The sequence below is a fragment of the Spermophilus citellus genome, assembly GCF_964194105.1.
Source record: "Spermophilus citellus genome assembly, chromosome: 12".
NCBI classification, from domain to species: Eukaryota; Metazoa; Chordata; class Mammalia; order Rodentia; family Sciuridae; genus Spermophilus; species Spermophilus citellus.
In genome coordinates, this window is record NC_138198.1 from 44,831,734 (window position 1) to 44,855,926 (window position 24,193).

The window sequence follows — 24,193 nt, forward strand, 5'->3', positions numbered from 1 at the left end:
GAATCCAAGGCAGAGCTACATTCCCAGCCCTTTTCATTTTTTAGTTTGAGATAAATTGTTTAGGACCTCACTAAGTTGCTCAAACTGGCCTTTAATTTGTGATCCTCCTGCCCAAGCCTCCTGAGTTACTGGAATTATACACATGATTCATTACACCCAGTTCATTACTTTTTTTCTATTTTTTTTTTTAAGATGTAAAGAGCTTTCGAGGAAGAAAGATGGCGGGACAGAGGGAAGCAGCATGCCATGTAGCTCTATGACCCAGTTCTCACCTCGTCAGAATACTGCAACTCAGAGAGTGTAAAAGGAATCCTATACAGCTGATTGCTGCAAAAATCACCAACACTGTGACCCCCATCCTGGGCTTTGAGCCTCAGCATTCGAGTAGGACTCCAGATACCTGGCTTCCAAAACTCAAAGCCCGCAGTTCTAGCCCACACATTGCTCCCAAGCATCTTAGCAGAATCACCTATCAGCACCTCTGCAAAACTCCAGACTGCACTACGCTCCCACACAGGTCACTCAGCTACTACCTACACACAGCACAACGCCACTGCCTGGCTCCCCCCATCTCACCAGATACCCCAGCACTGGAAACAGACCACCTCCATCTTGGATAACCTTTCTCACCATGTTGGGTGGGGGCAGCTCCCAGATCAATTCTCCATTTGGCCAGGTACCAGGTATCCAACTCCCTGCCACTGCCCACTGGTGATAACTGCACAATGACCCCACTCAACACACACAAAAAAATGCTCTCAGTTGGGCAGGTGTGCAGTGCGGCCAGGGTGCTGCGCACCTGGTGTGAGCCTTGGTGTGAGAAGTCCCACAGTTGGGCACTGCTAGGTAAGAGGGAGATGGGACTAAAGTTGGAGCTTAACAGAGAGACCAAGAACTGAAAAATCTCCAGGCAAGAGAGGGAGATAGTACTGGGGAAGTGCAGTCTCCCTGCAGGGACTGGCAGGTAGCATTCCCTGCTCCCAGACACCCTACACCAGGACCAGTCTTCCCACCCTGGTTGCCTCTGAGGGCAGAGACACCAGCTTACAACAGACAAACCCACCTACTGGAAGAGAAGAGAAGCCGAAAAGACACAGATCTCTAAAACTAGAAACAACCCTGATTTCTCCATTTGAGGTTTTTGGGTTTTTTTTCTCTTTCTCTTCTACCCCTCTATCCTCCAGCCCTCACATCCCCAACACATGTGAAACCAAGAACTTTGTATGAAATGGGATTTTGAGTACTGAGTCATCTGAATACTATAATATAGAAGTGTTGTATATTCCATTTTTTCTTCTTTCATTTTTACTTCCCCCTGAAAATTTTACTATTTTAACATTCTGTATTTTTCTATATACATAAATGTGTTTGTTTTATGTACTCTACTATCTTCCCATGCACTTGTCTACCCTAAATTACTTTCTGAGTATTTGCTTGCTACTAACCCTCTTCATTAGATTTCTCTTTCACATTTCCTAAGATATATTAACTCTATATCCTCATATGCTTCTTCCTCAGTATATCGTTCTACACCCCACCCCCAGTTCATTGTTCAGAATGAACTGGGGGTGGGGTGTAGAAACCATAAATGTTTTTACAAAACTACTGATTATATTTCAGATGATAATTGAATCTAACATTTCTGTACATTGAGACAAAACTGCAAACGTCTTAATAACAACAAATTGTTTATAGGTAACATATTGTTGATATTGGGATCTGTTAATATTCTATTTCCCCACAAAGTAGGGATCTTGGATCTCTACAAGAGCACTACAAATCTATAGGGTAAACATAATAACACCCCAGACCCACAGAGCTGAAAAAGAAGACACATGAGCAACATAAAAAGACAAGAGAAGAAAGTACCCAAAACAAATGAAGACATCACATCATTAGAATCATTGGCAGCCATAACAGAAAAAAATTACAGAGAAAGAGTTTAGGATATACATGGTTAAAATGTTCTGTGAACTCAAGGAAGATATAAGAGAGCAAATACAGGCAATCAAAGATCACTTTGACAATGAGCTACACAAACAAATTCAGGAAGCAAAAGATCACCTCAACAAGGAAAGAGAGGTTATACAAAAAAACAAACAAACAGAAATCCTTGAAATAAAACAAACAATAAACCAAATTAAAAGCTCAAATGAAAGCATCACCAACAGAATAGACCAATTGGAAGATAGGACATCAGACAATGAGGAAAAAATATATAATCTTAAAAAGATCATATACCCCACAGTGATAATGGTAAGAAACCATGAGCAGAACACTCAAGAAATATTGATAGCATAAAAAGACCAAATTTAAGAGTTATTGGGATACAGGAAGGCATAGAGGTCCAAACCAAAGAAATGAACAATCTATTCAAATAAATAAGATCAGAAAAATTTCCAAGCCTGAAGAATGAATTTGAAATCCAAATTCAAGAAACCTACAGGATGCTGAATGTACAAAAATTACAAAAATCCACACCAAGGGACATTATAATAAAAATGCCCAAAATACAGAATAAGGAGAGAATTTTAAAAGCCAAGAGAGAAAGTAATCAAATTACATATCCTAATTGGAAAACCAATTAGGATAATGGCAGATTTTTCAACAAAGACCCTGAAAGCTAGAAGATCCTGGAACAACATATATCCACATTGATGTGGCTGTGTCCCTGTAGTGTGCTGTTTTTAATGGTCATCATTATCCAAAGTACATGTATGAAGACACAAATTAGTGTCAACATACTTTATATACAACCAGAGATATGAAAAAATGTGTAATATATGTGTAATAAGAATTGTAATATAATCTGCTGTCATTTTTTAAAAATCAATTAAAAAACTTAAAGAAATAAAAACCAGCCTAGAATAGAATAAAATAGTATCATAACTATTTAAAAATATTTTCTTAATGATGTTCAAGCAATAATAGAAAATAGAAATTATTATTAGAATCAGCCTAGTTAAGAGTATTCTGAAAAATACATGAAAATGTTGCAGAGCCTGGTACATCTTCAAAGGTAGTTATAAAGTTTTAGAGTGTAAAAAATGACAGAAAAATAGAGACATAGGTGATGGAAAACAATTTTTAAGTGACATCTATAATTGATTTTTTTTCTCTATTTTCACAAGACAAAAGATGTTAACATCTATACATTCCATTATTAGGGAGCTGGTTTGAAATTGTTCAGTAATTTTAAATAATGATAATAAGAAAGTATTGGGGTGGGAGTTGTGGCTCAGTGGTAGAGCACTTGCCTAGCATGTGTGAGGCACTGGGTTCCATTCCCAGCACCACATGAAAATAAATAAAGGGCCACCAACAACTAATAAAATATCTTAAAAAAAAAGAAAGTATTGGATAGAAATTTGGAAAAAAAACTAGTTAGCTTAGTGTGACTAGGAAGCTCATATGACCCCTATATTTGCAGTAAGAAAAAGTCAAATTGTGGGAAGAAAAATTGTAATTAAATATAAGGGGAAATTGTAAGCATTCAACTCAAAACTTAAGACCAATTTGATGTTAGGAGGATAGAAGAAACATTTTTGAAGGAGGTCTCATGGCTTATATGATCATTTGCACAGAAAGTGGGTAGGATACTAGATCTAAAAAGTTTCCTGTCAGTTCATGCACGTTGGGGATTCCGACTGACTCTACTTTTATGTATGGTGAGTGTATGAGTCAGACACAGCTCAGGGGCTCCAACCTCCACCTTCCCAGGGGAGCTACAGGAAGTGGAGGTTTTTCAATGCTCCTACAAACCTAAGGTCTACGTGGTTATTATATTTGTATATTATATATAATGTCTGTTGCCATCAACTCTAGGTCCCACTGCTGTCATAGAGCATTATTAGACCTTGTGAGATTATGAAGGGCCAGAGGACAACATCACCAAACAAGGTGCCAGTTTCTTTCTCTGTCCATGAGAATACACCTATGACTATGTTTGAGTGATCTGCAATCTTTTTTCACACATTATTCTGCCTATGGGCTTTGAGACATGTGAAATATTAACATGATCTCTAGCTAACCCTAGGCTCATTATTGTCCATTATAAAAGATTGCTGAAATAAACCATGAAAAAAATTCTTGTTTTCAAGTACATCAAAACCTAAATCAGAAGTGAGGGATATAGGATACTTAGCCAACAGAACATTCCACATGTATGATGGATACTAACCTGAAGAGTAAGGGGGGGGGGGGGAAATAGATGATGTGAATTCATAAGTTCACATGAACAGAAAGAAGGGGTAGAGAGTTTGTTATTAGCTGCCAATCATGAAAGTCATGAATTCTGACCATAACAGAAGCCCTCCACAGAGCATCTTACAAGAAAATCACCTACTTGGTAAGGGAGAAAGAGACAGGAAGGACTTCTAAATGCAAAATGATGATAAAACAGCATGTCAGAGATCTGTTCAAATCTTTGAAAGAGTCCCTCTGTTATCATTACCTGTGACCTTCCTTGTGCAGTATTCTGTGGAACATCATTCCATCTCTGTCTTTAAAAATTTGTCATAAATTTGATGGTCCCACTCAAAATTATAACTTCTTCCAATTAACTATCTTAAACATTCCTTTCCTATATTTTGGAACTGTTTTTTTTTGTTTTTCACATTTCTCTTTTACTATATTCATTTATATACAGGTCATATAAATTTTCTCATTCTGACTTTAAGCTTCATAGAAAAAGGACTGTAGTTTATTTAGTCCTCTATCTCTGAATTCTAATCACTGGCTTTGTAAAGCCAACAAGAGTTAATTATACTGAATTGCTGCATATGTTAATAATAGTAGGGTTAGAGATGGCTGGCAAGCAGAAGTCTATGTAATAAAGTAAAAATCAACCATATGCCATATTCATCAAAAATGCAGCTTAAATTTTCTATGTGATGATGTGGTCTCAGAAGCCATGTAACTAAAGTATGGAGGTCAGATTTAATAAAAAGTGTCCCAACAGAATATGGAATATGGCAGAAGCCTAAAAAGCGTGGTTGAAAAAGAAATATGGCATATTATTTACTTAGGGCAGATAGTGATTCAGGTTCTTCTGAGATAAATAACAAAAATTAATGTGAAATTTTATTATATTCTTGATGACTTAATGATGGGGATACATTCTTAGAAATTCATCTTAGGAAATTGCGTTTTGGGGGGGAAAACATAGAGTCCCTTACACAAACCTAGCTTACACAGGTCAACTGGGCCTCTTGATACAATCAAGAAATGAAAATAAGAGATGCATGAGGAAGCTCTGACTATTTTACAATGAACTTTACTAATAAGTAAAAGAAGCATGTTCTAAAATAAAATGATAAAAAGTATAGTATAGCAAATACATAAACTAGGAACATTGTTATTATCATTAGCAAGTACTATGTACTATATATACTGGTATGTGCTGTACTTTGTAACTCTCAGGACTATAAGTTTGTTAATGCCACATACATATGGGTAATGTGTTGTCCTGTGATGCTACCAAGGCTTTGTTGCTTGTCTATAGAAATTTTATCATCTTATAGGACATAACATGTCTGTAGGACATATCATCAGAAGGACACTAAATTTTTCTCACAAGAGAATTCCATGAGCACCCTGGTTTAGAGGGAGCATATTCATCTGTACCCAAAAAATGGTGCTGTGGCATTCAGTGCTCTGAGAAGCTGCCCCTCTAAATTCAAAGGTCAAATTTCCAGAAAGGGTCTCTGAGTAGACCCTTTGGGTTAATATGTTTTTTCCCTTAGGTTTAGAAGGTAGTGCAGGCTATTGGGAGAATTATAAACTGTGCTGCTTCCCTCATGTAAGATCTACAACAGCAGTTTGGATCCAAGTTCTTCAAGATAAAAAGAAAGAAGTAAAAAAGATAAGGTTCCATAAGATTTCATACAGCCCCTGTTTCTTTGAAGCTTGACCCTCCCTTTCCTACCTCTGTACTGATAGCACTAGGAACTATGGAAGATTTAATCCAGCTCCTTTGTAATTTTAGGGGACAGACAGATGAACATGGTGGGAAGAGAATAATTATATAAATTAGTTCCAATGTGCTGACCTCAACACCCTTTCTTTGAAAAAAAAGCAATTTACCTTCAGCCTTGCCTGGCCTAAGTGGACAGGATATGTCACATTCCTCAGCCAACTACCTGTTATCTGTAAGGAAATGCAGACAGGAAATCATGTTGATAAGAGGAACTCAAGTGGGGCTGGGGATGTGGCTCAAGCGGTAGCGGGCTCGCCTGGAATGTGCGGCCCGGGTTCGATCCTCAGCACCACATACCAACAAAGATGTTGTGTCCGCCGAGAACTAAAAAATAAATATTAAAAATTCTCTCTCTCTCTCTCTCTCTCTCTCTCCTCTCTCACTCTCTCTAAAAAAAAAAAAAAAAGAGGAACTCAAGTTACTTTGAAGGGAGAGATTTTTGTGACCCTTTTCACAAACCAGATCCTAGAAGATAAGTATGATTCCTTCTTTTTTGTGTGTGTGTGGTTGTTGTTGTTGTTGTTGTTTTATTGATTTTATTGTTTTAAATACATGACAGAAGAATGCATTACAATTCTTATTACACATATAGATTACAGTTTTTCATATCTGTATATAGAGTATGTTCACACCAATTCATGACTTTATACATGTACTTTGGGTTTTTGTTTTGTTTTGTTGTTTTAGTTTTTTGGTTTTTTTTTTTTTTTTTGCATTACAATTCTTATAACACATATATACCACAATGTTTAATATCTCTGTTTACATATAAATTATGTTGACACCCAATTCAAGTCATCATGCATGTACTTTGGATACTGATGTCTATCACATTCCACCATCCTTGCTAATCAACTGCCCCCTCCCAAAAAGAACTCAAAAAGCTAAGCATCATAAATAAATAAATAAATAAATAAATAAATAAATAACTCAATCAACAAATGGGCCAAGACCTCAACAAATACTTCTCCAAAGAGGATACACAATCAATCAACAAATATATGAAAAAATGCTCATCATCTGTAACAATTAGAGAAATGCAAATCAAGACTACTGTAAGATATCATCTCACCCCAGTCAGAATGGCAGCTATTATGAAGACAAACAACAATAATTGTTGGCAAGGATGTGGGGGAAAAGGTACACTTATACCTTGCTGGTGGGACTGCAAATTAGTGCAGCAAATATGGAAAGCAGTATGGAGATTCCTTGGAAATCTGGGAATGCAACCACCATTTGACTCAGCTATTCCTCTCCTCGGACTATACCCAAAGGGCTTAAAAACAGCACACTACAGGGAAAATTTATAGCAGCACATTTCACAATAGCTAAACTATACAGCCAACCTAGAAGCTCTTTAGTGGATGAATAGATTTTAAAATTGTGGCATATATACCCAATGAAATTTTACTCAGCATTAAAAGAGAATAAAACCATGGCATTTGTAGGTAATGGATAGCCTTGGAGAAGATAATGCTAAGTGAAGTTAGCCAATCCCCAAAAAACAAATGCTGAATGTTTTCTCTGACATAAGGAGTCTGACCCATAGTAGGGTAGGGAGGGGGAGCATGGGAGGATTAGATGAATTCTAGATAGGGAAGAGGGGTGGGAGGGAAAGAGAGGGGGCAGGGGATTAGCAAGGGTGGTAGAATATGATGAACATCATTATTCAAAGTATAATTCCTTCTAACCATAAAACCTGTGAAAATTATTAAGAATCCAATTAGAACTGCTCGGTATAGCTCAGGGTGACATAGAGTTTTCATGGTAGTGGGGACTTGAAAGCCTGATATCATTTTGGTGTCAGTCAAAAATCAAGAAGCGGACCTTAAAAAGACTCTCTGGGAACTTCCCTGGGATCCCCAATAAAACTGAATTGCAGAAGAGGCAAGGGGTCCCTCTCCTTTCTGAGAAAACCCACCCTCTCCTTGAGTTTGCCACCTTTACCTTTTCCTGCTCCGTCATAAATTTACTCCTGTTTCTTTAAGTAACATAGTTGAAATCTTTTTAACTTTATCACAAGAATCAGAGTTTGAAGAAGGGGTCTTCACGCTGCCTCAGTTTCCTAGAAAGCTCCAACCCTGTAACTGTGCCATCCCCTTACAAGCTGCCTGCCTTGTATTAGGAACAAGATAGACTTGCTCCTTTTATTTTTGACACTTTCCTTTAGATTACCACTGGGAGTTTTTACCAAGCTCAGACATTTTTGTAATCAAAATCCTCCTTGACAATTCTACCCAGGTGTGACAAAATTACTTTTTAGTAGCATTAGGGTGAGATGAATCTTAACTAGACATTGTGGTCATAAACTTTTTTTCATTTCCTGGTGCCAGGGATTGAATCTAAGTCCTTGGGCATCCTAGATAAAATCTCTACCAGAATGCTGTCTTTTGAACAATGACCATCATTCTTTACAAAGTATTTGTAGTGGTGACAACAATAGAGTATTTAAAATGTCTTATTGTCAATAATTTATCTCTAGATCTTTCTATTTAAAGTAGTTTCATGGTAAGTTGATTAAATTTTGTTTTACACATATACTATGTGATCTCAGTAGGTCCCCAGGGCATTCTTTATGAGTCATTTACTCATTATAGCAGAACAGTGAGTGAAATTGGTGTGTAATTGCTTTAAACACTTCAGGGTATGTTTTGTATTTTAAAAAGCTAATTACATAACCACATGAGGTAAGTTTCTCAGTTTGGCTAAACAATGACAGAAAATGGGAACACTGATTAAGTGATAAAGAAAATCTCTGTTGCAATAAAGTGCACAATTGTTGTTTGGTCCTGTTCTAAGTCACCAGGTATACCCCACAGAAGCTGCATGTGACTCACATAATGCTGCTATCTAGCAAGTTCCCCCTTTGAATTCCAGTGATCCTAAGCTTTTGTGGACCATATTGGAGCCCTGATGACTTCTGCCTTCTCTTCCTGCCACTATTTAAAACAAATTGCCACCTTTTCCCTCAGAGAAATCTTCCCAACTTGCACATTTCTCTCCTGGTTACAGAAATCTTTCTGTCTTTTCTTTCATATTTGTGCTTTGATAGATACCAGCAGATGTGGAGCCTAGTCTGAAAGCCAAAGTAATCTCATTGTGACCTCTGCACCTTTCCAGGGTCTCAGGCACCATCAGGCTTCTCCAGCACTGTAATGGGGCAGACCACTCAAGAAACATACCAAGTCCATTTTGTTTGAATTGCTGAGTCTTTATTTAGCCCACCAGTTGGTGACTACTCCTCACAGGACCCATAATGGTCTCTGCAAGGAATAGCCACATGCCTGAGCATTTCGGGGTCTTTAAAGCCAAAAACCACATGCAGGTTGACATAGCTGCAAGTAAGCAGGGGTACAGAAGTTGAATTGAGCAGTTAGCAAAACAATTCAATGGGTACATTGGTATTTCCCACAGGACTTTCCAGGTTGGCATAGCAGCAAGCAAACAGAGGGAAGTGGGTCAAAATGACCCTAGTTGAGTACAAGTTAGAGAATGGTTACTAATGCCTAGACAAACACTCTCTGGGTCCATTGTCCAAAAAAAAAAATGGGAACCAAAGAGAGAAAAATGTTACAATGTATAAGAATTTTGTTTTGCCAAACATGCTATGCTAAAAACTATTGATAGGTACAGAGGCGGAGTGTTCTGATGGGAGAAGCATTTCTTATATGACATGGAGTCTCTGGGTAAAATGGGGTCTGTTCAGTCATTGCCCATATAGCCTGGCCCATAACAGCAGTACATGGCCATGGGAACAAGCCAGCAGCCAGAAGATCTCTGTGCACAGCCACAGGCTGGCAATGAATTCTCAGATCTGGGATGCTAGTTTTTATCTTAAGCATTTCATTAGAGTCCATGCTATGTGAAAGATAAGGTGTCTCAGTTTCTTAGAGAGTATACTTTTCCTTTTCAGATAGTAAATCTGTAGAAATGCCCCCATCAGCAATCAATACATTTTCTTTGATTGTATTGTGTTTGTGCTTAATCTTCCCTGAGTGTTCTATTTAAATCAATCTTTTAGAAAATGGGCTTTTATTGATACATTTTTTAAAAAATTAATTTGGGTGGAAATGGATATTTGTTTCTGATTTCCTAAATATCATGGGAAATAAATGCACATTCTTAGGATTAATTTATAATCTGGGCTAAGGCATTAAAGTCCTACAGAACACGCTATTAAAATAAGAACCAGTAACCGGTAACTTCTAACAAGGTTGGTTCTTCATCTGTGGGATAAACAAACTTATTGTGGTGATTAAATAACATACTCCATTTTAAATGTTATGCTTGGTGATTTACACAAAACCAGCACATACAGAGTTTTCAATGTTGTTGATCTTCAGTCGTGGTTTTGTTAACTGGTACCTTCAGATGCTTGTGCTACTGAAAAATGAGAATCTGAGGTTGACAAGGTGGCTAAGTGGAGATAGGGAGCAAATCTCAACTCCTACACAGTTTGTAACCAAAGCAGTAGTGAAAGGCAGAAGTCATCAGGGCTCCAATATGATCCAAAAAAGTTTAGGATCACTGGAATTCAAAGGGGGACTTGCTAGATAGAATATTGGATCAGAGAGGTGAGTAACAAAAAGATTCCACTGAGATACAATATTGACAGTCAAAGACTTACCCAAGACCTGAGATTTGCATGGATTTTTGGAAGCACAAAGTTGAACTATTCTAGGGGAAAAACTGAATATCTAGGTCCCCAATACTTCAGGGAGATGGCTGGTATGGTTACTACCTCCATGCCCAGAGAAACTTAGAAAGCAAGTAGATGAGGCATGAACATTTGCTATGTCTCCGAGAATTTGATTGAATCCAAATCTGGCAGGTCCAATAAGAAATTGGTCCATCTCAAATAGCTAAGAAAGGAATAATATGACTATTTAATGTCAGAGTTTTTTGTTTTTAAATTCACTGCTATTGTTTCTGGGTTAATCTGATAAGTTTCTTCCTATGATTTGATATTGCATACTTTAATTTTGTCTGGTTTTCTCAAAATGTTCTAGTCTCTGAGAAGGCAAGTTAAAATAATTTCTAGAAAAAAAAATTAAAACAAACATGAGATTGTATTTGACATCCTCCTCTCAATATATACACATATCAGGACCCAGAGCAATTTGTTATCCAGAGATGATTAAATGCTTAAAACTTATGTTTTATATCATATCAATTGCATGTTCCACATGTTCTTTTCCAAATTTCTTCTTCATACATTTTAGGGTTCTGGACTTCTATTTCTGTCATCTCTCATACCTAGATCCAAAGAGAATGAACTTGTGTTTGCCCTTACTCTGCTGGCAATGACTTTCTTTTTTAACCTTCATTCCAATATTTTTAGATCATTTTCCTAAACCTGTATTTCTGATTTCAATAGTTATCAAGCAGATTAAATTAGAGAAGGAAGGATAAAAAGAAGTAAAATATTAGGGAGAAATAAAACAATCATCGTGCTCACTTCGGCAGCACATATACTAAAATTGGACCGATACAGAGAAGATTAGCATGGCCCCTGCGCAAGGATGACACGCAAATTCATGAAGCGTTCCATATTTTGCACACTACAGGGATACTGCCACATCGATGTTCATAGCAGCACAATTCACAATTGCTAGACTGTGGAATCAACCCAGATGCCCTTCAATAGATGAATGGATAAAAAAAAATGTGGCATTTATACACCATGGAGTATTACGCAGCACTAAAAAATGACAAAAATCACGGAATTTGCAGGGAAATGGATGGCACTAAGCAGATTATGCTTAGTGAAGCTAGCCAATCCCTAAAAAACAAATACCAAATGTCTTCTTTGATATAATGAGAGCAACTAAGAACAGAACAGGGAGGAAGAGCAGGAAGAAAAGATTAACATTAAACAGAGACATGAGGTGGGAGGGAAAGGGAGAAAAAAAGGGAAATCACATGGAAATGGAGGGAGACCCTCATTGTTATACAAAATTACATATAAGAGGTTATGAGGGGAATGGGATAACAAACATGGAGGGAAATGAATTACAGTAGATGGGGTAGAGAGAGAAGATGGGAGGGGAGGGGAGGGGGGATAGTAGAGGATAGGAAAGGTAGCAGAATACAACAGTCACTAATATGGCAGTATGTAAAAATGTGATGTGTAACGGATGTGATTCTGCAATCTGTATTTGGGGTAAAAATGGGAGTTCATAACCCACTTGATTCTAATGTATGAAATATGATATGTCAAGAGCTTTGTAATGTTGTGAACAACCAATAAAAAAAAAAAACAATCATCATTTGATTCTGGGAAATGTAAGCTAAGATTCTAAAAATAATAAATAAATTATAAGCAATGTTAAGCTCCTCCTTGAGAAAGTAATTTAATTTAAAGTAATTTAAAAATTATATAAACATATTACATAATATAAAATTCTAGGTATAATTATTACATATGTATTCCTATGTATATGACAAGTGCAAAATAAAGGAAAATTGAGCCTTATTTTAATAGCAAATGTGGCAAGAAGTTAACAAGAAAAGTTCTAATCTCTTTATGAAGAAAATTTAAAGCATCATTGAAGGATATAATGGAAGACTTTAACTGTCTTTGGATATCAAGACTCAATATTATAAAGCTGTTAGTTCTCCTTAAATTATCCTCTAAGTAAAATGAAATCATTTCAATTTTATCTTAAAATATTTATGTATAAGAATAGCCAAGACAATTAGTAAAAAGACAGTAATAAGAATTAGCTTTACAAGTTAGAAAAATACATTATAAAACTTGATTCCAGCAATTAGATACTAGCACTTTAATAGAGACATCAGTGAAGAAACATAATTGGGCCCATTACAAATCCAAATTACAGATTTAGCATATAATGAGTGTGGCAATTCAATTCAGTGAGAAGAAATGAATTATTCAATAAATGGTACTGGAACAGATAGCCATCTAGAATTACATAAAGTTAGATCCATCCTTCACACTTTATATTAAAATAGATGTATGATGAAATAAAGATTTAAAAAAACAACTATAGAGAAAATATAGGGACAAAATCAAAGGAGGAGATTTTTCATGTATATAATGCTAGACTGCGTATTTATGTTTAAAAACCAAGTTCACATGCTGCAAAAAATTTAATAAATTAAATTTAATTGAAATTTTAAAATGCCATAAAAAGACCAAGCATGAATAGAGGAAAATTTTATTATATATGACAAACAGTTTATAATGTTATATTATACACCAATCTTATTAACCAATAAATAAATAAATAACCAATTAATAAATAAAACAATTTATTTTTTTTTCTTTTTTTTTTCTTTTTTTTTTTTTTATTGGTTGTTCACAACATTACAAAGCTCTTGACATAACCCACTTCATACATTGGACTGAAGTGGGTTATGAACCCCCAATTTTACCCCAAATGCAGCTTGCAGAGTCACATCGGTTACACTTCCACATTTTTACATAATGTCCTATTGGTAATTGTTGTATTCTGCTACCTTTCCTATCCCCTACTATCCCCCCTCCCCTCCCCTCCCAACTTCTCTCTCTACCCCATCTACTGTAATTCATTTCTCTCCTTGTTTATTTTCCCATTCCCTCACAACCTCTTGTATGTAATTTTGTATAGCAATGAGGGTCTCCCTTCATTTCCATGCAATTTCCCTTTTCTCACCCTTTCCCTCCCATCTCATGTCTCTGTTTAATGTTAATCTTTTCTTCCTACTCTTCCTCCCTGCTCTGTTCATATTTGCTCTCATTATATCAAAGACGACATTTGGTATTTGTTTTTTAGGGATTGGCTAGCTTCACTAAGCATAATCTGCTCTAGTGCCATCCATTTCCCTGCAAATTCTATGATTTTGTCATTTTTTATTGCTGCATAGTACTCCATTGTGTATAGATGCCACATTTTTTTTATCCATTCATCTACTGAGGGGCATCTGGGTTGGTTCCACAGTCTAGCAATTGTGAATTGTGCTGCTATGAACATCAATGTGGCAGTATCCCTGTAGCATGCTCTTTTAAGGTCTTCAGGGAATAGTCCAAGAAGGGCAATAGCAGGGTCAAATGGTGGTTCCATTCCCATCTTTCCCAGGAATCTCCATACTGCTTTCCAAATTGGCCGCACCCGTTTGCAGTCCCACCAGCAATGTACAAGTGTACCCTTTTCTCCACAACCTCTCCAGCGCTTATTGTTGTTTGACTTCATAGTGGCTGCCAATCTTACTGGAGTGAAATGGTATCTTAGGGTGGTTTTGATTTGCATTTCTCTGACTGCTAGAGATGGTGAGCATTTTTTCATGTACTTATTGATTGATTGTATATCCTCCTCTGAGAAGTGTCTGTTCAGGTCCTTGGCCCATTTGTTGATTGGGTTATTTGTTGTCTTATTGTCTAATTTTTTGAGTTCTTTGTATACTCTGGATATTAGGGCTCTATCTGAAGTGTGAGGAGTAAAGATTTGTTCCCAGGATGTAGGCTCCCTGTTTACCTCTCTAATTGTTTCTCTTGCTGAGAAAAAACTTTTAAGTTTAATTAAGTCCCATTTGTTGATTCTTGTTGTTAACTCTTGTGCTATGGGTGTCCTATTAAGGAATTTGGAGCCCGACCCCACAATTTGTAGATCGGATCCAACTTTGTCTTCTATCAGATGCAGAGTCTCTGGTTTGATATCAAGTTCCTTGATCCATTTTGAGTTAACTTTTGTGCATGGCGAGAGAAAGGGGTTCAGTTTCATTTTGTTGCATATGGATTTCCAGTTTTCCCAACACCATTTGTTGAAGATGCTATCCTTCCTCCATTGCATGCTTTTAGCCCCTTTATCAAATATAAGATAGTTGTAACTTTGTGGATCAGTCTCTGTGTCCTCTATTTAAACCATTGGTCCACCTGCCTGTTTTGGTACCAGTACCATGCTGTTTTTGTCACTATTGCTTTGTAATATAGTTTGAAATCTGGTATCGCTATACCGCCTGATTCACACTTCCTGTTTAGAATTGCTTTTGCTATTCTGGGTCTTTTATTTTTCCATATGAATTTCATGATTGCTTTGTCAATTTCTACAAGATATGCCGTTGGGATTTTGATTGGCATTGCATTAAACCTATAGAGAACTTTTGGTAATATCGCCATTTTGATGATGTTAGTTCTGCCTATCCATGAACAGGGTATGTTTTTCCATCTTCTAAGATCTTCATCAACTTCTCTCTTTAGGGTTCTGTAGTTTTCATTATATAAATCTTTCACCTCTTTTGTTAGGTTAATTCCCAAGTATTTTATTTTTTTTGAGGATATCTTGAATGGAGTGTTTTTCCTCATTTCCGTTTCCGAAGATTTGTCGCTGATATACAGAAATGCCTTTGATTTATGCGTGTTGATTTTATATCCTGCCACTTTGCTGAATTCATTTATTAGTTCTAGTAGTTTCTTTGTAGACTCTTTTGGGTCTTCTAGGTATAGAATCATGTCATCTGCAAATAGTGATAATTTAAGTTCTTCTTTTCTAATTTTTATGCCTTTAATTTAATAAAACAATTTATATAAAAATAGTCAAACATACTAAAATGCCACTTTTAAAAATAAAATGTTTTATGAACATTTGATAATTTCTCAACTTCATGTATGTTTGAAGAAATGCACATTATAACATCACTGTGAAACTACTTAGCTTCATTTGAATGGAACAAATGTTTAGTAAGAAAACTCCTGCTTACAATAGTAATTTCCAAATTTTGACCTAGTATAAACTCATTTTTCTTTTAATTTTTTCCTGTTTCACTTAATTTTTTAGCATAAAATATAAATAGAATATTAGATCTATCATATCATATCAGCTTAAAACTGTTGGCCTAGCTTTTGAGACAGAAAGAGGATGCTAAGTTGTGCCATGTCACCTAGCACATTTTGATGTCACAAAGACTTGATTCCAGGCCATGGGCTGCATACTAAAACCACCTCATCACAGCACAGGGAATTCATGTTGGAGAAGAAATTGTTATGGGAAAGTTGAGATTATTCAGCATGTGGAAAATATCCCTGAAGGCATGGGAAGCAGACATTCTCAGACAAAGTTGATCAGAACAGAAAACTACACAAATCCTTGCAGGACAATTTCTATAAAATAAATTTCTAAAAGTACCTGTATTTCAATGTTCAAAAAAATAACAATCCAAAAGGGAGACACTTTGGGTATCCTGATAAACTCTATACCAAGTAGCAAATCTACTTGTTGGAATTAATTCCACAGGGACTCTCACAGAGGTAAATAACAAGTACCTGGAGAATATTGATCACATCATGCTTTACAACCATGATCCACCTCTCTGTCAATAGATGAGCAAATAATAAATCATGATGTCTCCACTTTATGAAATAATGGAATATGCAAGTCTTTCCCATGGAAAAAAAAATAAGGTATAGTGTGTGTGTGTGTGTGTGTGTGTGTGTGTGTGTGTTTAAGATACATTTTTTAAAAGCAAGGTAAAGAACATGGATTATATTTTGGCCCTCTTTGCAATTACTCAAATAATTATATAAATCATCCTGAGAGTTGAGTTACTCTCTGCTTTAAACAAAGAACATGCTAATTCTGCTCTCCGTGAAAGCAGTGAACTTTCTAAATAAATGCTCCTCTGCCTACTGTGTGTACCAGCTTCCACTCTAAACTCATTGAAATATCCCATGGGGATGAGGTATCCATTGGGCACTGATATTAAACAACATGAATTTCGGGCTACTGCTTCAGCCAAGAATAAGAAAGTTTTGTTTTGCTTCATTTTGTTTTCCTCTGAGCCATGGTTCTCATGCCCTCTAAGAGTATCTATTTAAGAGTAGCAGGCTGATTTGTTAAAATGTAATATCTTGCACCCTTCATATCGTTCTTGACAATATGGAGACCAATTGGTAAATTCAGCAAAAAGGCAAACGTGTCACTTGTTTTTTAGGAGAAAATAGGGATTTATAGGTGAGAGATCATTGGATTTTGGATAAAGATGAGAATTCATTGAGTTCTAAGTGGGATGAGGAATGGGAGGAGGGAGAAGTATATAGTAGACCTACTAGGGCAGAATGTATAGGGCATAATGGAGTTACTCAATTTCTATGAAAAATAGATAACAAATCCTCCCACAAGCTGTTTATCATTCTTGTATTGTAGTATTTATTAGTGGTATAACCCAAGCCTAAATACATACCTGTAGATATTATCAAATAGAATTTTCAGTATTCTGTATAATAATAAATTTTAAAAAATGATCAGGACTATGGGTGTGTGGCTTAGTGATAGAATCTTTGTCTAGCATGTACAAGATACTCAGTTGAATTTCCAGCACTACTCCCTTTCAAAAATAAATAAAAATAAAAATAAGTGAACATCTTCTGTTTGGTTAATCATCCCTGATACTTTTCCTTGTCATTTGGTCTCTGACCATCTTGTTATCAGAAGAGCCATGATCTAATACACAACTGGACCATGTTCCCAGGTTCAGTCCTAACGAATGTGATCACAAGTTACTTTTCTTTGTTTACAAAATGAGGAGTAGAAAAATGATCTAGGTTTGAGGATGAACCATATGAAATACTATTATTCAACTTGATTTTCTCATTGGAAACTAAATACATAAAATCAGTATGTTGAGTATCTTAACATATTAAGAGATTTTAAATGGGTCTTAAGCTCATTATCAGCAAATGTATCTATCTTGATTTTCAATAACATTCTAACCTTTTCTCATGCCAATATTCTAGAATAATACAAACTTTGCAAAAAAAAATTAGGCTACAATGTCTTGAAGAAATTTCTTTTAAAAAAACTTTATAGTGGCTTACTTAGGTAAGTTTATTTAAGTTTAAGGAATTCTTTGGATATCTGAAAGAAATGAATTTTGAGGAGTAAAAAAAAAAAAAGATCCAAGGATCAGAACTTGTCCAGAAATATCTGGAAGCACAAAAAGAGAAAAAAAAATGGGCAGTGGAAATACCAGAACAAAGCCTCAGAGCTGTGTCTTTAGAAAAAGAGTTGAGAAGAACTTAATGTGGTCTGTACTGTGCAAATGAAAATTGTATTTGGATTTGAACTTGACTTCTATTTTCTTTTAACATTCTTATTAATCATTCAACTTGTACAACTTATCTTCTTTTCAGCACTTCAAATTCAATATTTTTTTTTTTATTGAGATGAAAGAATTGCTTAAGCATCACGAAAAGGTCCCCAGGGAGCTCTCATAACACTCTCCAACACACACTTATACATATATATATATATATATATATATATATATATATATATATATATACTTCTTTGTTCTAATTTATTATATATGGCAGCAGAATGCATTATAATGAATATTGCACATATATAGCACACTTTTTTCATATCTCTGGTTGTATATAAAGTATATTCACACCATTCGTGTCTTCATATATGTACTTAGGATAAAGACGTCCATCGAATTCCATCATCTTTTTTACCCCCATTCCCCCTCACTTTCCCCTCCCCCCCTTTGAAGATTTATTACTCAAGTTTCTACTGAGGGAAAATTCATATTTTCCCTCATATTTATTGTAAAAAAGTTTGAGGGGAATTGCCAAAAAAAAAAAAAAAAAAGACTCCCAAACCCTATGAAAAATTATTGTGCCAATAATTTTCCATCTTTCTGTTCCATTATAATGATGGGCAAAATGGTCAATGAATACACATCCCATATTTAAAATCAATCAATAAATGCACTTACAAATTACTCAAAGAACCTCATAGTAGTATCCAGGCTATCTTGAAAAATCTACCAGTTAAGCATGCCCAGGCACCTCTCACTGATGAATTAGGCCCATCCTAGTTCTACCATTTCCTATAGTTAAGCCTTTGGGGGGGAAAAAATATATATATATATATATATATATATATATATATATATATATATATATATATATACACACACACACACACACACACACATTGAATTTCTCCATTCATATTTTAGGATGTTCAGTGGTTGTTCTTTCTCCTTGCATTAGTTTTCTGGGTCTCATGAGCAACATTCACATTAATAAAAATGCTTCTTTGTTTTTTTAAAGATCCATGTTGAAAAACAATATCTTATTTTAAAACATGCTGATGAGTGCATTTTAGTATTATTCAATTTTTCTTGACTTGTTTCATAGTTTTAAAATTAAAACAAAAATGTTAATAGATTCCAGCTATTACTAAATGAAAAGACCTGCACATGGTTAGTATATTTTTTACAGAGAACGAATAGGCTGTGCTTAATTGTACTTCCTCTGGAGCAGCTCTGCTCCATCCACTGACGAAGGGTTCAATACCTCCAGATTCTGTTAGAGGAAGAACCTGTTGTCATTTAAGACTTAAAGTGTACTAGAGATGCTCCCAATTACCAGAGACCAGGCAAGTGTGTGATGGGGAAAAGAGAGCTACTGTGATATAAAACATGCCCATTTTTAAAGCTGCCTTGAGTCCTTAAGAGACATATGCACACCAGGATGTGATCATGATAGAAAACTAACAGCACAGTCAGGAGCCAGCAAAAAGCACATGCTTCTCTAATAACTACATCCAACATCTTCCTGTTGACCCACCAAGTCTCACCTTTTCCTGGGTCCCTTTGTCAGGGGCTCTGTGACTTCCCAAAGTCCTGTCCTCCCCAGCATCTCCTTTATCACATTCATGGCTATCAGACTTGTCAGGCTTTTCCCAGTGGGCATGTGGTTTTAGCTGAGTGAAGCCACCTCATGGACTTCCTAAATGACCCAATCCTTCTGGGTCACATCCTTATTGTACAGCAGCCCTAACAAGCTATGGGTAAGGACTGTTGTCAAATGCTGGTGTTTAAGTTTGCAGAGGACAGCCTGGGGCAGCCTGGGCAGCTCTGGCCCACATATTTTCCCAGTAGAGACATAGAGTTGAAAGGGCAAGGCTCTTTTGAGCAGTGAGTCCACACTCACCAATCTGACAGACTAAGGAAGAACCAGGGACTCAGGGATCTAGGACATGCTCTGCCAGGTCCTGGATATGAGCCCAAGCCACACAGGAGATGGAGAGCTGGCTTCCCTGAACACGCCCCAGGAGAAGCTGTTGCCACTGTGAAGTTACCACCACTTTAATTTAATTGCAGCTGTTTAGAAAAGAAGGCAACAGAGATAAAAGCATAAAATTCAATTGTATACCAGGAGCTAACTTAACTAGCAACTACAGTAGCTTTAAAGAATTGGTGGATTCCAAATAGAATAGTGTATATTGTAAACTGTTCTCAATTGTTTATTATCTCAGCTTTGGATAATGCATGTAAAAAATGATGACCATTCTGTTTTCTGAAATGTATTCCCCTGTCCTTGCTCTTGGTGAGTCCCTTCTCCTGGTCTCTTCAAGCGAATAATTCTGCCTTTGTCCCTTTTGCCTAAAAGACTTTCCTTGAATGTGGGATACAATCCCTGTTCTTCATTTGATATTCAAGGTCCCTGTCTCTTTAATGTGGCCCAAATTTACTCCCTCAGATTCATCTCTTTCCTCTCTCACTACAAGAAAGTGCCAGTCTCTAAACACCTCAGTGTACTGCATGAAAATGTGCTCTGTCCAAAATGTCCCCTCCTCTCATGAGACAAATGTTCTGACTTGTTATCACCAAAGTCCCACATTTACTGCCTCATTCTCTAGTGGGTGTTGCCTAGATTCACAGCAACAATGATCTGCTGCTGCATTTTTCTACAAACAGGTCTCAGCTTAGATGCTGTGCTGCTCATTCCTCTTTCCTGCACTGGACACTAATCTGCAGCATCCCCTCAAAATAATCTCTATGTCCAAAGCAAAGTTCTTTTCTAGCTGGTATCCATTTCCAGCTCGAGATGGTCTTCAGCTACTTATCTTCCCATGAGTACAGTTTGGCATGAGACTGGCATCACTTAGTGTGTGTTTGAAAAGGTATTTTTAAAGGATATAACAGAAATGTTTCTTTAAATTCACATTATTCAATGTCCTCATTCTAAAGCATCTCACAACATTTTAATAGTGATAAGCCATGGCTTAAAGAAAAAAAATCTATAAATCAAATGAAATGTTGGGGGAAAGTGTGGATAAAAATTAAAAGTGAGGTTTGACAGACACTGTGAGCTATGGTGAGCAAATGAGGGAAATGAACTCTGGTGATTTCAAGCGTCCACAGGGATTGTCTAGAAAGAAAAACTAAAGGCATTCATACTTTCCCAACTGAGTATATCTGGAATTATAATAAATCCATTTTCTGTTAATATCACCGCATTCTCAATTTTATTTTCCTTCCCCAGAGTGAAAAAAACAAGATTTCATTTTGATTGGGCTCAATGTAATTTTGAAATACACAGTCTCCTTGTTCATGGAAAGTTAAAGAGAGAAAAATGTCATGTTCTGCTCTAGGTGTTAGCTAATGGTTATGCAGCACTTTTTAAATATGGCATTTTGTTGAGGTTTTCATAGTGCCCACAGGCATATGGAAGTCTTGTCCATAAAATATTTAGTTAACTCCTACACAACTTTATTAGAGTGCCAAAAATAATAATGCACATTTTTTCCCTTCCTCCTTCTTCTTTCTTTCTAAAGTGCTCACTCAAAATAGATTTAAAGAGGAAATCATTTGTATCTTATGGTGTGCTGTGATTACAGCATACATACACATATTCATGCAGATAAAGAACTTGGAACAATTATAGTATATGCATTATCAATGAAATAGTGGTTCAAAAAAAAGTGAATTAAACCTGAAACTGTGAAAGGATAGGAATGTTGAAGAAGACCAAATCCAACTTAAAAAATTATTGTTTTTTTGTTCCATAGAATCTAGTTTTGCCTTCCTAAGCTTATTAGAAGATCAAAATCGTATAGGAGGATCTTAAAAATCACCACTTCTAAGATCCCATCACATATTCCTGTGAGTCAGCCCTGGTGGGTCATGCCTGCATTTAAGACTGAGTCCAGGGTGCTGCCATGGGAAGGAAGCACAGGGGAGTAGATGAGAAATTAGAGTCTGAGAATTCTCATTGCCCTTGGCCTTCCCTGTGGCTACCCAGCCATGTAATAAGACTCCTGTGGAGCAGCTTTGTTGGTTGCCAGGGCTCCCCTACTGGGACTAATTTAGAATCCAGGAATCCCAGAGAAAAACTTTCACCACAGACTTTGCATTGAGGATGCTGGGAAGGATTTTGCAAAAAGACAAATCCAATAGCTGAGGATGTTGTTCACTATTTTGTGCTTAACTCAATCTTGGAAGTAGAAATGTTGAAGCAAAAATTGTCATTCTAGTGTTAGGAATTTCTAGATTGATTCAGGTTATAAATAAGAAATGTCTTTTAAAATGAGTCCGGTACTCAAAATCTGCAAGGAAATTTGTTCAGAAAACAATAGAGAGTTGTGTTTTTGTTTTTGTTTTCGTTTTTTCCCCTAGTTTGGTCTTGTGGTCTCCCTCTCAGGTGACGGTTGTCAAGATTTGTGTGTGTGTTCAATAAGACCCAGTGAGGAAGTGAAACCAAAATACATGCTTCAGAGGAAATTAATTACTCACAGATCCCAGAGAAGATAAGAATCAGGGAGAGTCTTGAAGTGTATCAGCGCTCAGTCAAGTGGGTGGGAAACAAGAGAGAAAGAAGAGAGAAAGACTATGCCTTTCTTAAGGTGCAGGGATGTTATCCCTCAGGCTTTCCCTTAGGTAAAGTAGAGTGATTAGTTTAAAGAAAACATACTGGGAGCCGGGAAACTTATTATATGACTCTGAGGTTGATAATTAGATTTTATCATGGTCAGCAGCAGTGAAGTGTGTTGTCTTTGTTTGGAATGAGGAACAAGATCATATTGCAAACAACACACAACGGGGCAGTTTTAACAAGGCCAGAGGCAGTGGTACATGACTGGTTTCAGGTAACTTTAGGTCAGGCCTGAGAATTGATGCTGAGGCAGCAGAGACATTAAACAAATTCATGGCACAGGATAATTATATCTTTTAATACTTCAATTCTACTTGTAGTATTTAGTGTTAAAAAAAGTGAACACTATTTTATTTTTTCATTATAGATTTACCTCTAACACAGCTATATGATTTTTAAGGGGAACAAAATAGTCTTGTGCAGAAATACTGACAAGAGAGGATTACATCCACCATTGAATCAATCTGACTCCTAACAGACTCAACATGAGAAGTGTGAAACAGCTCAAACCTTGAGTGTAATTACAGATCTATAGAACTACAAAATCTTATAGATAAAAATACTTTTCTGATCATACTACTTGTCCAAGATTTATTTCTGAAACGTATCAGAAGCAGACAGTTTTACAATAAAACTGATAGATTGAGCCATAACACGCTTTTAGAGCTGCTCAATAGATGAGTCATTTACTTTGGCAGAGTGCTCATACATACTTCATGTTCTGTTTACAGGACTGATTTGAGACCAAAAAAGGGGAGTCAGCAAAATTAGTCTTTTTAAGTTCTCTCTTATTTTCTCATTTCTAAAAAAGTATTTTTATGAAACTTAATCTGTATACCTGATGCTCTCAAGAATAAATCAGAGGCCAGCTTTCTGTCACAGTGACAAATTATCAGAGAGAATCAGTTTAATAGAGTTAAGATTTATTTTGGCTTACAGTTTTGTTTTGGTGGTGCTGGGGATTGAACCCAGGACCTTGTGCATGTGAGGCAGGCACTCTACCAACTGAGCTACATCTCCAGCCCATTTGGTTTATAGTTTTGGAGAAAACAGTTCCCCATGGTTTTCAGTCCATGGTTGGTTGGTTCTGTTGTTTTTCAGTCTATAGCAAAGCAGAACATCATGGAAGGAGAATGTGGGGGAGCAATACCATTCATTTTATGGTAACAGGGAAGCAAAGAGAAAGGGAATGGAATGGTTTGGGGTCCTGATAACCCTGTCAATGGTATTCAACCAATGGCCTAACTTCTTACCCAAAGGCCCTACCAAAATAAAAGTTCCACTTCCTCCCAGAAGCACCACAGGTTGGTGACCAAGTAATTAGCATATGGGCCTTTGGGGAGAATTTAAAATCTAAACAATAACACTCTCCAAGGGCAGGAACCAGTCCTATCTTCATCATCTATTTTCCAGTGTTTATTATAATACATAAGAAGAATCACCACAAAAGGACATTTACATTTTTAGAAGAAAACTCTGTGAATCAGACAAATATTTGAAAACTCAAAACTTTAAGTACCTAGATGATGGTACTTGATCATCTGCAATGG